This window comes from Schistocerca gregaria, chromosome 1 (genome assembly GCF_023897955.1).
Source record: "Schistocerca gregaria isolate iqSchGreg1 chromosome 1, iqSchGreg1.2, whole genome shotgun sequence".
Classification (NCBI taxonomy): domain Eukaryota; kingdom Metazoa; phylum Arthropoda; class Insecta; order Orthoptera; family Acrididae; genus Schistocerca; species Schistocerca gregaria.
In genome coordinates, this window is record NC_064920.1 from 720,184,567 (window position 1) to 720,199,061 (window position 14,495).

The window sequence follows — 14,495 nt, forward strand, 5'->3', positions numbered from 1 at the left end:
CCAGACGGCTTCCTCTTTCATTTCTTAGCCCCAATCTATATTCACCTACTACGTTTCCTTCTCTCCCTTTTTCTACACTCGAATTCCAGACACCCATTACTATTAAATTTTCGTCTCCCTTCACTATCTGAATAATTTCTTTTATTTCATCGTACATTTCTTCAATATCTTCGTCATCTGCAGAGCTAGTTGGCATATAAACTTGTACTACTGTAGTAGGTGTGGGCTTCGTATCTATCTTGGCCACAATAATGCGTTCACTATGCTGTTTGTAATAGCTTACCCGAATTCCTATTTTCCTATTCATTATTAAACATACTCCTGCATTACCCCTATTTGATTTTGTGTTTATAACCCTGTAGTCACCTGACCAGAAGTCTTGTTCCTCCTGCCACCGAACTTCACTAATTCCCACTATATCTAACTTTAACCTATCCATTTCCCTTTTTAAATTTTCTAACCTACCTGCCCAATTAAGGGATCTGACATTCCACGCTCTGATCCGTAGAACGCCAGTTTTCTTTCTCCTGATAACGACATCCTCCTGAGTAGTCCCCGCCCGGAGATCCGAATGGGGGATTATTTACCTCCGGAATAGTTTACCCAAGAGGATGCCATCATCATTTAATCATACAGTAAAGCTGCATGTCCTCGGGAAAAATTACGGCTGTAGTTTCCCCTTGCTTTCAGCCGTTCGCAGTACCAGCACAGCAAGGCCGTTTTGATTAATGTTGCAAGGCCAGATCAGTCAATCATCCAGACTGTTGCCCCTGCAACTACTGAAAAGGCTGCTGCCCCTCTTCAGGAACCACACGTTTGTCTGGCCTCTCAACAGATACCCCTCCGTTGTGGTTGTACCTACGGTACGGCCATCTGTATCGCTGAGGCACGCAAGCCTCCCCACCAATGGCAAGGTCCATGGTTCATGGGGGGAGCTTTTGCATATAGCCCCTATGAAATACATCACCTGTCAAATACAGGTGTTAGGTTTTATAGGACAACAAATAAAGATAGAAAAACAAATTAATTAATTCAATACATACTTTACAGTAATGGCTCAGAAGATGCAGAAATACAGCGTACCACTGTTTGATGGCATGATCTTTAGCAACTGGAAATTTAGGATTGAAACATTTTTACATGAGCTGGAACTGTTGAACAATAAAGGTTGCCAAAACAGGTACATTTTTGTTTGCCAGAAATGTTGGAGAAGCTGATGCTGAAAGTATTTTTTGTGGAAAGAAATTTCAAATACAAATAAAAGATGTTCTTGTAGTGTCCAGTTAACTAAAAAATTTATTGTCAATGTGTAAACTGGAAGAGGCTGGATTGGATACTGCATTGTTTCCAAAAATTCAGTGAGTTCAATTTGAAAAGGTGATAAAGTTATAGCTTCAGCTCATTGAAAAGATTCAGGCATGTACCCTTTCAATCATACCTTCTAAGAGTTTTATGTGTAGTGCTTGTGTTTACAGGGTGTTTCAAAAATGATCGGTATATTTGAAACGGCAATACAAACTAAACGAGCAGCGATAGAAATACACCGTTTGTTGCAATATGCTTGGGACAACAGTACATTTTCAGGCAGACAAACTTTCGAAATTACAGTAGTTACAATTGTCAACAACAGATGGCACTGCAGTCTGGGAAACTCTATAGTACGATATTTTCCACATATACACCATGCATAGCAATAATATGGCGTAGTCTCTGAATGAAATTGCCCGAAACCTTTGACAACGTGTCTGGCGGAATGGCTTCACATGCAGATGAGATGTCCTGCTTCAGCTGTTCAATTGTTTCTGGATTCTGGTGGTACACCTGGTCTTTCAAGTGTCCCCACAGAAAGAAGTCACAGGGGTTCATGTCTGGCGAATAGGGAGGCCAATCCATGTCGCCTCCTGTATGTTTCGGATAGCCCAAAGCAATCACACGATCATCGAAATATTCATTCAGGAAATTAAAGACATCAGCCGTGCGATGTGGCCGGGCACCATCTTGCATAAACCATGAGGTGTTCGCAGTGTCGTCTAAGGCAGTTTGTACCGCCACGAATTCATGAAGAATGTCCAGATAGCGTGATACAGTAATCGTTTCGGATCTGAAAAATGGGCCAATGATTCCTTTGGAAGAAATGGCGGCCCAGACCAGCACTTTCTGAGGATGCAGGGACAATGGGACTGCAACATGAGGCTTTTCGGTTCCCCATATGCGCCAGTTCTGTTTATTGACGAAGACATTCAGGTAAAAATAAGCTTTGTCAGTAAACCAAATGCTGCCCACATGCATATCGCCGTCATCAATCCTGTGCACTATATCGTTAGCGAATGTCTCTCGTGCAGCAATGGTAGCGGCGCTGAGAGGTTGCCGCGTTTGAATTTTGTATGGATAGAGGTGTAAACTGTGGCGCATGAGACGATACGTGGACGTTGGCGTCATTTGGACACAGCGAACGGAAACCCGAGGCCGCTGTTGGATCACCTGCTGTACTAGCTGCGCGTAGCCCTCTGTGGGTGCCTTACGCAGTCGCCCTACCTTTCCAGCACGTTCATCCGTCACGTTCCCAGTCCGTTGAAATTTTTCAAACAGATCCTTTATTGTATCGCTTTTCGGTCCTTTGGTTACATTAAACCTCCGTTGAAAACTTCGTCTTGTTGCAACAACACTGTGTTCTAGACGGTGGAATTCCAACACCAGAAAAATCCTCTGTTCTAAGGAATAAACCATGTTGTCCACAGCACACTTGCACATTGTGAACAGCACACGCTTACAGCAGAAAGACGACGTACAGAATGGCACACCCACAGACTGCGTTGTCTTCTATATCTTTCACATCACTTGCAGCGCCATCTGTTGTTGAAAATTGTAACTACTGTAATTTTGAAAGTTTGTCCGCCTGAAAATGTACTGTTGTCCCAAGCATATTGCAACAAACGGTGTATTTCTATCACTGCTCATTTAGTTTTTATTGCCGTTTCAAATATACCGTTCATTTTTGAAACACTCTGTAAGACAGTGACAGAGACTTGTGGCATAAACAACTAGGACATTTGAACCTTGAAAATATGACAAAACTTCATTCTCTAGAGAAGGGACTGAACAAAGTGAAGTTTTATGAAACTGTAAATAAATGTTTGACCTGCATAGAGGTTAAACCAACATGATTACCACATAATTATTTAGTCTCAATTTCGAGACAAAAGACCATTTGAACTGATACATAGTGACGTGTTTGGTCCTATAATGTCCATTTCTTTTTGTGGAAAGAAATGTATAGTGAATTTCACTGATGATTACTCTCACTCTTGAACAGTTTACACTCTTCAGTCAAAATCAAAGTGTTTCATTATTTTAAAGTGTATTGTTGAATGACCACTGCTCCTTTTAATATGAAAATCATCAGGTTTTGGTGTGACAATGGTCCTGAATACATTTCACATGAAATTGTTTGAAAGAAACAGAGTGCAATTCGAGTTTACCATAAGGTGCAGACCTCGGCAAAACTGAGAGCCAGAGTGATAAAATCCTAGTATCATTGAAAAGGCAGATTTTGTGGTTCTTGGATGCAAACTTGGAAGGCAATTCGGCTCAGAAATCTGTCATTAATCATAGTTCTATTTCTGTTTCAGACTGAGAAATTCCAGCCATGCTACAGTATGGAAGGAATCCAAATTTGAAGAAACTGTGTGTGTATGGGTGTGTTGCATATTTTTACATTCCAGAGGAACTACTGAAAATTAAGTCTGCCATGAGTCATTAAAATACTTTATGAGTGTATATTGTTCCACTTGTTTCAGATTGTGTTGTCCCAAAGGACACAAGACTGTATCTAGAAGAGATGTAATTTTTAAAGAAGGTAAGTTTTTATCTGAATGTGAAAGTGATAATGAATGGACCTTGAAGGACTCTGTTTAAATGGACAACAAAGCACAGAACATAGCAGAAGCTCAATGACATCTGAATGAAACAAACTTTGAGGAAACTGAACAAACTGTTGAAGATAATGACAGCCCCTGACTTCAGAAGTGAAGGAAACAGAACCTCTGCTGAAAAGCAATAGTGTAACAAGAAAGCCTAGGTACTTGGAGGATTATGAAGTGTTGGCATTGAATGCAAAAAGCGTTGGCCTTGAATGCAGAAGCATTTGTGGATAACTTACCTCAGAAATCTAAAGATGTGACGGGCCGGCGTGATGAAGAAGAATGGACAAAAGCAATAAAGGAAAAATTGGATCCTCTCTCATCTAGTGGAACTTGGACTTATGCACCACTTCCAGCAAATAAAAAGAGCCATTGACAATAAGTGGGTGTCCAAAGTAAAAAAGATGCATCTGGGAATATTGAAAGGCATAAGGCACATTTAGTCATTAAAGATTATGCTGAGATAAAAGCATGTGGCTGGAGGAGACATGAGCTCCAGTTGCTCAACCACAACAATGAGAACTTTTCTTAATGTGATGAGTGAACATGGTTTATTTACGGAACAAATGGCTGTACAAAATACATTGCTGCATGAAGAACTGACTGAAGAAACTGATGCAAAAGTTCCTCAGGGTGTAGTGATTAAGGTAGAAACTTTAAGCAAACACAGAAAAACTTTATATGGACTAAAGCAGCCACCAAGAACTTTGAACACAGCACTTCACAATTTTATGAAGGAAATCAAGTTTTGGCAATCTGAAGTTGCTAGATGCCTGTATGTTGAAAGCAATGATAATTATAATACTTATTTGCTACTGTATTTGTAGATGATATTCCAGCTGATGGTAAATGTAAAGTAAGATCATTTATATTAAGAAGAAATTAATTTCAAATTGAAGAACTTGGAATAACATTCCTTCAAGTAAATATACTGAGGATCAATAGCAAAATATTTCTTAGTCAACGTCTTTACATTGAAAACTTATTAAACACCAATGGAAGTCAAATGCAATGAAGATAGAATTAACAGGTTGTTTGATGTATGTGATAACAGCTACAAGATGAGATGTAAAACTAGTTTGGTAGACATCAAATTAAACCAACAGAATTTTACTGGAAAGGTTTGAAACGAATTCTTCAGTACGCTAAAGGAACACTTGACATTGGTCTGTGTTGCAAAAAGGGACATTCAAATCCCCTTCTACACTATGTTGATTTTGACTGGGGAAGTGAGGACAGAAAATCTTCAACAGGACATATAGTTCACCTCATCTGGCTATGAAGAGACATATGCATATTTCTCTATCTTCCACAGAATCATAATATATTGACTTGATGACAGCTACAACAAATACCCTGTACCTGAAGAATCTTCTTGAAGAATTTAAAATATTTGTGAAAACTCCAATACTTTGTGAAGATAATGAGTTAAGGATACATTTATAACAGAAGTAGGAACATAGACAACCAAAGCAAGTGGATATTAGATATATTTTAATATGTGAGGTGGATGATGAAGAACATCTGAATGTTCAGTACATCAGCTCTAAGGAACAAGTGGCAGCTATTTCAACAACAGCAGCTACGGGTGTTTGTTCAGTAGACTATGCCTGAAGTTGTAGATGGTGAAATTTGTACATAGTGTAGTAAATTTAATTATCAGATTGAGAGGGGGGAAGGGATAGAAGCAATGATGATCTAATAATTATACTTTGACTTACTTTCTTCTTTTTATTTATTTTTTCTTTCTTATTTTATTGAATTCCACTGATCAATATTATGATGGATCAAAGAATGTGGACTGTGCCAGATTTGTGTCATTATAGGGATAGAATAAACAAATGTGCAATAACAAAACTATAGTGAATTGGTGAGTAAGCTTAAAGCTGAAGTAAAATTAATAACATATAGAGCAAGTATAAATGACAAATTACTTCACGTACAGAAAAAAGGATATTCACGTGTTGACCATATTGAACAAAGTAGCTGAATTATGTCTAACATTATAAATATAAAGCCTGAAAGTGTCAGGAGTAAAATACAGGGAGTGAAAGGCTATTTACAATTTGTACAGAAACCAGGTGTAGTTATAAGGGTCAAGGGACATGAAAGGGTAGCAATGGTTGGGAAGGGAGTGAGATAGGGTTGTCGCTTATCCCCAATGTTATTCAATCTCTATATTGAGCAATCACTAAAGGAAACAAAAGAAAAATTTAGAGTAGGGATTAAAATCCACAGAGAAGAAATAAAAACTTTGAGGTTCACCGATGACATTGTAATTCTGTCAAAGACAGCAAAGGACCTGGAAGAGCAGTTGAATGGAATGGACAATGTCCTGAAAGGAGGATATAAGATGAACATCATCAAAAGCAAAATGAGGATAATGGAATGTAGTCAAATTAAGTTGGGTGATACTGAGGGAATTAGATTGGGTAATGAGACACTTAAAGTAGTACAGGAGTTTTGCTATTTGGGGAGCAAAATAACTGATGATGGTCGAAGTAGAGAGGATATAAAATGTAGACTGGCAATGGCACGGAAAGTGTTTCTGAAGAAGAGAAATTTGTTAACATCAAGTATAGATTTAAGTCTTGGGAAGTCATTTCTGAGAGTATTTGTATGGAGTGTAGCCATGCATTGAAGTAAAACATGGACAATAAATAGTTTGGACAAGAAGAGAATAGAAGCTTTCAAAATGTGGTGCTACAGAAGAATGCTGAAGATTAGATGGGTAGATCACATAACTCACGAGGAGATATTGAATAGAATTGGGGAGAAGAGAAATTTGTGGCACACCTTGACTAGGAGACCAAGAGATGAATGCACTAAGCAGATTCAGAAGGATGTAGGTTTCAGTAGGTACTGGGAGATGAAGCAGCTTGCGCAGGATAGAGTAGCATGGAGAGCTGCATCAAACCATTCTCTGGACTTAAGACCACAACAACAACAGAATATAAATACAAATGATAACATAAATTTACAAAGACAATTATTGATTAATCTGCATGTACTCATCAAGACAGTAGAATGACTTGTCCATAAGGTACTTTCTTAATTTAGGTTTAAATGTAGACTGGACACAAACGAGGACTTTAATATGTGGTAGATGAGAAATGAAAACTTGTGTGACAGTATCCTTAACACCTTTTTGTACAAGACTTAGTTGTTTTAGTTCCCCATGTAAATCATTTTTTGACCTGTTGTTATCATTGTGTGCACTGTTAGATGTAAAACAGCAATGGTTATTAGAGACAAAAATTGTCAGAGGAAGCAAGTTCTGAGGTTTCGTTAATATTTGGAGTTCCTGCAAGAATGTCTTGGACAAATACCACTCATGATTGAAACTCCTCTCTTTTGTTCAATATAGATTTTTTTGGCACAGGGTTGATTGGCTAAAAAATTATGCCATGTGACATAACAGAGGGAAAATAGCCAAAAAAAGCAACTTTGATATCAACCATATCATCAAGCATTGTAATTACCAAGTGAAGTGGTGCAGTGGTTAGCACACTGGGCTCACATTTTGGGAGACAACAGTTCAAACACACCTCCAGCCATCTTGAATTATGCTTTCTGTGATTTCCCTAAACCACTTCAGACAAATGCCAGGATGGTTCCTTTGAGAGGGCACAACTGACTTCCTTCCTCATCCTCCCCTAAACAAATGGGACTGATGATGACCTTGCTGTTTAGCCCCCTCCCCCAAACCAACCAACCATCATAGTTACATGTGCAGGGCATAGCTTCCCACACTGAGTCTTATTTAAAGGTGTAGAATTGCACAGACCAATTTAACTTTCCTCCAATTAGAATGCCCAGAAACTGAGAAGCTACACAATATATTTTGATGTTGCTGAGCAATAGACATACAATATTTTTTTTTAAAAGAACACACTGCCATCTGACTGTTTTATTGTTTATTTAAGTAGAACCGAGGTTTCGGACTTTTATGCCATTTTGAAATATTTGATTTTATGGCATTAACATATATTGCAGGACACTTACGTTCTCAAGCTCATAGTTGGCCATAAATTAAGAAAAATACTGGCTCCCCTCGAAATGCCAAGATGTAATATAACCATCTTGTAACAGATCTGTAAATAAACATGGGAGCACGTCATATTTAGTAAAAACTAATACATCCCCTACGCAACCATTGTGGTCTGCAACTACTTGAAACTGCATGGAATAAAACAAGGTCCAATTTAAATAGGATTTGGGATCATCCCAAAGTCTGTTAGTCTTTATGAGAGTTCCATCAATGGCACCAACAGCTCCTGGAAATCCGTTTCAACAGAAATGTGACTACCACCACTTTTTCTTCAGTAGGTGGCCACTTTATCACATCGATGACTAAACTGTTAACAAAATGTGTCACTCTTTGAATGATACTGAACAGGGTAGTTATAGATATGCCAAATCTGTCTCCCACATATCTAAATGATGCTATCTGATATCTATCACACCATAGAAAATTAATATTTGCTTTAAGGGTATTAGTTTTTCATAGGCACTAGTCTGATGGTTGTAATACACAGAATTCTTGACCCTCTCAGCAAGGTCTTCTACCATGTGGCGTTTCACAAAGAAGTGTTCCAAAAATACAGAATCACTGTACTGAGGCACCACATTCTCAAAGTAATCTTCAGTCTCTTGCTCCTTTGATTTAAAGCAAAATCATCTACACTGGACATGTAATTTAAATCACTAACGAATGTATTTCCCTTCTGGAATGAATTGCATTCATAAAACTCAAAATATTGGTAAATTCAAGTTACTTTGAACAAAAAGTAAAAGTGCCATCATGTGACAATTGCTTACCTTGGACTTTGTAACAAAAACTTAAAAAGCGAAACACCTGAAGCACTTAGTCAGATACAAGGTCTACTCTTTGATCTGAAGTATGCAAGACTGGACACAAATAGCCTTGGCCACTGACAGTGAGGCTGACACTAAATGATGGGTCTTGGCCTTGGCCCAAGTCACAGGTGTTTAAGCTGTTGGAAGCTGTTCCTCCTCTGTTCCTGTCTAGTCGAATTGTTGATACCTCTGGGTCTGGATGGGCCTATGCGTTATATGGAACAAAAGAAATTATCTGCCAGATGTCTCTGGCATCTTCTTATTCTTATTCTTCTTGTTTCCTGGATGTCAGAACTCTATTTTGGTCTGATGGGAGTGGTCCACTGGCAGCAAGTTCTGTTTGATTTACAGGACAGCTTTCTCTGTTATGTACCTCCAGTCTGCATTGGTGAAGATCTCGTAGCAATTGATTAGCTCCAGACCCCTCCCTTTAATCTTCTGGTTTAGGGATTCACACCCCCAATGGATGTATAGGGTTTATGTGGGAGAGGAGGGATATAAGTTTCGGGAAATAAGTTTCTGTTAAAGGATATGGATTTCTATGATGGGGATAGCTACCATTTTACAGAGAGTCTGCGATCTTGGTGAGAAGCTCCCTCGTGCAGTTCTTGTTGGGAAGGGGCAAGCAGTCGAAAAACAGCTCATCTTCTTCTCCATCAGCCTCCATGGGCATCTCCTCTGTGGTCTGTGTAAGTGCAGAAGCTGAAGGGTTGAGTGTTTCCAAGGGTGCCATCTTCATGCAGTCGCCGTGTGTGCCTGACTCCATGATCACCTCCCCAGCAGCCTAAGTTTCTGCATCGCCCAGGGAAATGGTCTTTGCATTTCTGCATCTGCCCCTGTACTGGTAGGGGTTGGTGCATCTACACATGTTGTGCGAGACGCGAGGGCCAGGGCTACCCTCAATTGTGTCACTTGTCGGTACATCTCATCCAGCTCTGCCCTCTCCTCCACCATGGTGGATTTAAGTGCAGCAATGGCATCATCAATGGCTTTCTGCAAAGTTTCGCGGAACTCACCAAAGTCATCTTCACGGCTGTGCAGCCTGCTTCCAGTACTTGAAATGGGGCGGGGCATCCGCCTTGCCATCTAGGACCACCTTTTCATGTGTGGTGACCATTTTCGGCCACTTCCATATCTTCAGGTAACTGCAGCTGCGCGTATTTGCAGCGTGCACACTGTCACAATTCACACATGTGGCCGCGGTACCCCTTGGTTTGTCACAGCTGCGCATATCATGCGGTTTCCTGTACTTCACACATGCAGCCACACCCTCCCAGGTCCTGGTTCAGTGTCCCATCTTCTGATACTTTGGTTCAAGAGCCACAAAAGAAGGTTCTGTACATGGAAGAAGGCTGGAGATACTGACAGGTTTCAGATAGATTATATAATGGTAAGACAGAGATTTAGGAACCAGGTTTAAATTGTAAGACATTTCCAGGGGCGGATGTGGACTCTGACCACAATCTATTGGTTATGAACTGTACATTAGAACTGAAGAAACTGCAAAAAGATGGCAATTTAAAGAGATGGGACCTGGATAAACTGTCTAAACCAGAGGTTGTACAGAGTTTCAGGGAGAGCATAAGGGAACAATTGACAGGAATGGAGGAAAGAAATACAGTGGAAGAAGAATGGGTAGCTTTGAGGAATGAAGTAGAGAAGGTAGCAGAGGATCTACTAGTTAAAAAGACGAGAACTAGTAGAAATCCTTGGGTAACAGAGGAAATATTGAATTTAATTGATGAAAGGAGAAAACATAAAAATGCAGTAAATGAAGCAGGCAAAAAGGAATACAAACGTCTCAAAAATGACATCGACAGGAAGTGCAAAATGGCTAAGCAGGGATGGCTAGAGGACAAATGTAAGGATGTAGAGACTTATCTCACTAGATGTAAGATAGAAACTGCCTACAGGAATATTAAAGAGACCATTGGAGAAAAGAGAACCACTTGAATGAATATCAAGAGTTCACATGGAAAACCAGTTCTAAACAAAGAGGGGAAAGCAGAAAGGTGGAAGGAGTATATAGAGGGTCTATACAAGGGAAATGTACTTGAGGACAATGTTATAGAAATGGAAGAGGATGTAGATGAAGATGAAATGGGAAATATCATACTGCGTGAAGAGTTTGATAGAGCACTGAAAGACCTAAATCGAAACAAGGCCACGGGAGTAGACAACATTGCTTTAGAACTACTGACAGGCTTGGGAGAGTCAGTCCTGACAAAACTTGACCATCTGGTGAGCAAGATGTATGAAACAGGCGAAATACCCTCAGACTTCAAGAAGAATATAAGAATTCCAATCCCAAAGAAAGCAGGCGTTGACAGATGTAAAAATTACCGAACTATCAGTTTAATAAGTCACGGCTGCAAAATACTAATGCGAGTTCTTTACAGACGAATGGGAAAGCTGGTAGAAGCCAACCTCGGGGAAGATTAGTTTCGATTCCATAGAAATATGGGAACACATGAGGCAATACTGACCCTACGACTTATCTTAGAAGCTAGATTAAGAAAAGGCAAACTTATGTTTCTAGCATTTGTAGACTTAGAGAAAGCTTTTGACAATGCTGACTGGAATACTCTCTTTCAAATTCTGAAGGTGGCAGGTGTAAAATACAGGGAGCGAAAGGCTATTTACAATTTGTACAGAAACCAGATGGCAGTTATAAGAGTCGAGGGACATGAAAGGGAAGCAGTGGTTGGAAAGGGAGTGAGACAGGGTTGTAGCCTCTCTCCGATGTTATTCAATCCATGTATTGAGCAAGCAGTAAAGGAAACAAAAGAAAAATTCGGAGTAGGTATTAAAATCCATGCCGGCCGCGGTGGTCTAGCGGTTCTAGGCGGTCAGTCTGGAATCGCGCGACTGCTACGGTCGCAGGTTCGAATTCTGCCTCGGGCATAGATGGGTGTGATGTCCTTAGGTTAGTTAGGTTTAAGTAGTTCTAATTTCTAGGGGACTGATGACCACAGATGTTAAGTCCCATAGTGCACAGAGCCATTTGAACCATTAAAATCCATGGAGAAGAAATATAAACTTTAAGGTTCGCCGATGACATTGTAATTCAGTCAGAGACAGCAAAGGACTTGGAAGAGCAGTTGAACAGAATGGATAGTATCTTAAAAGGAGGAGATAAAATGAACATCAACAAACGCAACACGAGGATAATGGAATGTATTCGAGTTAAGTCAGGTGATGCTGAAGGAATTAGGTTAGGAAATTAGACACTTAAAGTAGTAAAGGAGTTTTGCTATTTGGGGAATAAAATAGCAGTTGATGGTCGAAGTATAGAGGATATAAAATGTAGACTGGCAATGGCAAGGAAAGTGTTTCTGAAGAAGAGAAATTTGTTAACATTGAGTATAGATTTAAGTGTCAGGAAGTCTTTCCTGGAAGTAGGGCCTATTTGTATGGAGTGTAGCCATGTATGGAAGTGAAACATGGACAATAAATAGTTTGGACAAGAAGAGAATAGAAGTTTTCGAAATGTGGTGCTACAGAAGAATGCTGAAGATTAGATGGATAGATCACATAACTAATGAGGAGGTATTGAATAGAATTGGGGAGAAGAGAAGTTTGTGGCACAACTTGACTAGAAGAAGGTATCGGTTGGTGGGGCATATTCTTAGGCATCAAGGGATCACTAATTTAGTATTGGAGTGCAGCGAGGAGGGTAAAAATTGTAGAGGGAGACCAAGAGATGAATACACTAAGCAGATTCAGAACAATGTAGACTGCAGTACATACTGGGAGATGAAGAAGCTTGCACAGGATAGAGTAGGATGGAGAGCTGCATCAAACCAGTCTCAGGACTGAAGATCACAACAACAGCACAGTAATTGTGCCACAATCTTCCACTTTTTCTTCTTGTTGTCACTACTGTCCCTCCCAACTGCCTTTAGTGGGAGCTCAATGATGGCAACAATCTTGCCTCTTCCTGCCTTTCCACGTTTGGACATGATTACAAAGGCGTCGGGCGAGAGAGACAAGCAATGAAGTCAGCTGCAGCAAGTCAAGCAGCGGAGTCCAGGATATAGGCCTGGGCATGTGGGAATTGATCTCTTTGGAGCACTGTCATTAAACACTTTGGAGCCAGTCAGAAGAATTTTCTCTCATTAGTCGTAACTAATTGCAACCGTCCATTGGCCACAACTGAAAAAGCTTTCAGCCAGTCAGAAACCAAAGGAACTGGGAGAATCTTGCCGGGTTCACACACACATCTAATATCGCACCACAGCTTGTGGCTTGCTGTCACGCATGTACACACACGCCCTCGACGCGCTCACGCACGCACTTCGCTGCTCGACTCACTGCGACTCACTTCGTTACCGTTGCTCGCGCACACCAACGACACTAGCCCAACGCCATGGCTGGACGGAAAGGGAAGCAGATTGCAGCCCCACTATAAATTCTCATCAATGTCATAGGGAACAACAGCGACTGCCGATGGCAGCCAAAGCGCAAGCGCACTTAGCAGAACAGCAAGATCGTGCAGTGCTATAAGAGCTAGCAGCTGGGGCAGACTGCGCGCGATTGCAAGAATGTCATCACATGCTTGAAGTGCGCGGTGGCACACGACACCAGCAGTTGCACAAAGCCTCGTGGGGTGGCCAGCAGCTGCGCGAACTGTGGCGGTCCACACACTGCCAACTCGCACCATGCCCTGCGGCAGTGTCAAGCACCACGACGGCCGCCCTGCACCTCCCCCCCCCCCCCGCTCTGGCGAGGGGTGCGAGCCACGCCGACACGAAGCTGCCACTGATGACGCCATGGCCGGCCTCCAAGCCGCCGTTGTGGCTGAACAGGCCGTGCTTAAAGAAGAACTCTTCGCTGTCCATCGTCAGCTCCAGCAGCTGCATGAGGAGCTGCAAGAACAACAAGAAGGTGCCCACTCCCACGCCCACCTCCCCTGTGGTTTTCCCGGTGGGAATGGACGCCATCACACAGACGGACCCTCCGTCGGAGGAGGACGTGGCCACTCAAATGGATGTCGCCCCGGAACCTGTACCAATACAGGAAACTGGAGAGACATCCATGGTCATGGCACTGTCCTCCCCTTCCCCAACTCCCGGCGGGGAGGTAAAACAACAGGGGAAACAAGAAGAGGCTGGCAAACTACGCTCGGACATCATGCCCTTCCCGGACAGCACAAACATGCCAGACTTGCTAAAGAAGATTGCCATCATGTTACGGGATGGGTGCTACAATGCCCAAAAGAACCCGTACCTCTTCGCCCAGGTGGAAGGGGAATGGAAGCCGTCGCTCCCACACAGGCCGTACGAGCTACGTAGCAGGCATAGGCAATTCTGCTCGAGTTCGTTATGAAGAAAGACCTCAACACCATCAACGCGAACTCGGTCTTCAGGCCGTGTGATTGGGAATACATCCTAGAGGATGCAGACATACGACTGAGGAAGGAGGTTCGCGATGGCGAGAGGAAGCTGTCCGCAGACCTACAGACACGCGAGACAAAGAAGAGCCCAAACACTAAAGTAAACTACTAGCATGCAGGCATGCATGCTAGTAGCCAGGACCAACACCGGACCACGAGAGGACACACCATACAGTGAGGCCACATCATCATCACATCATCAGGAACAGGAGGAAAGGCTGTAATAAGCCAAAACTCCTACACCTCGGGCCAAGGCCAAGGCCCGTTTCTAGCGCGTCAGCTTCAGCATGGCATTGTGAGCTACCATTCACACAGGACGC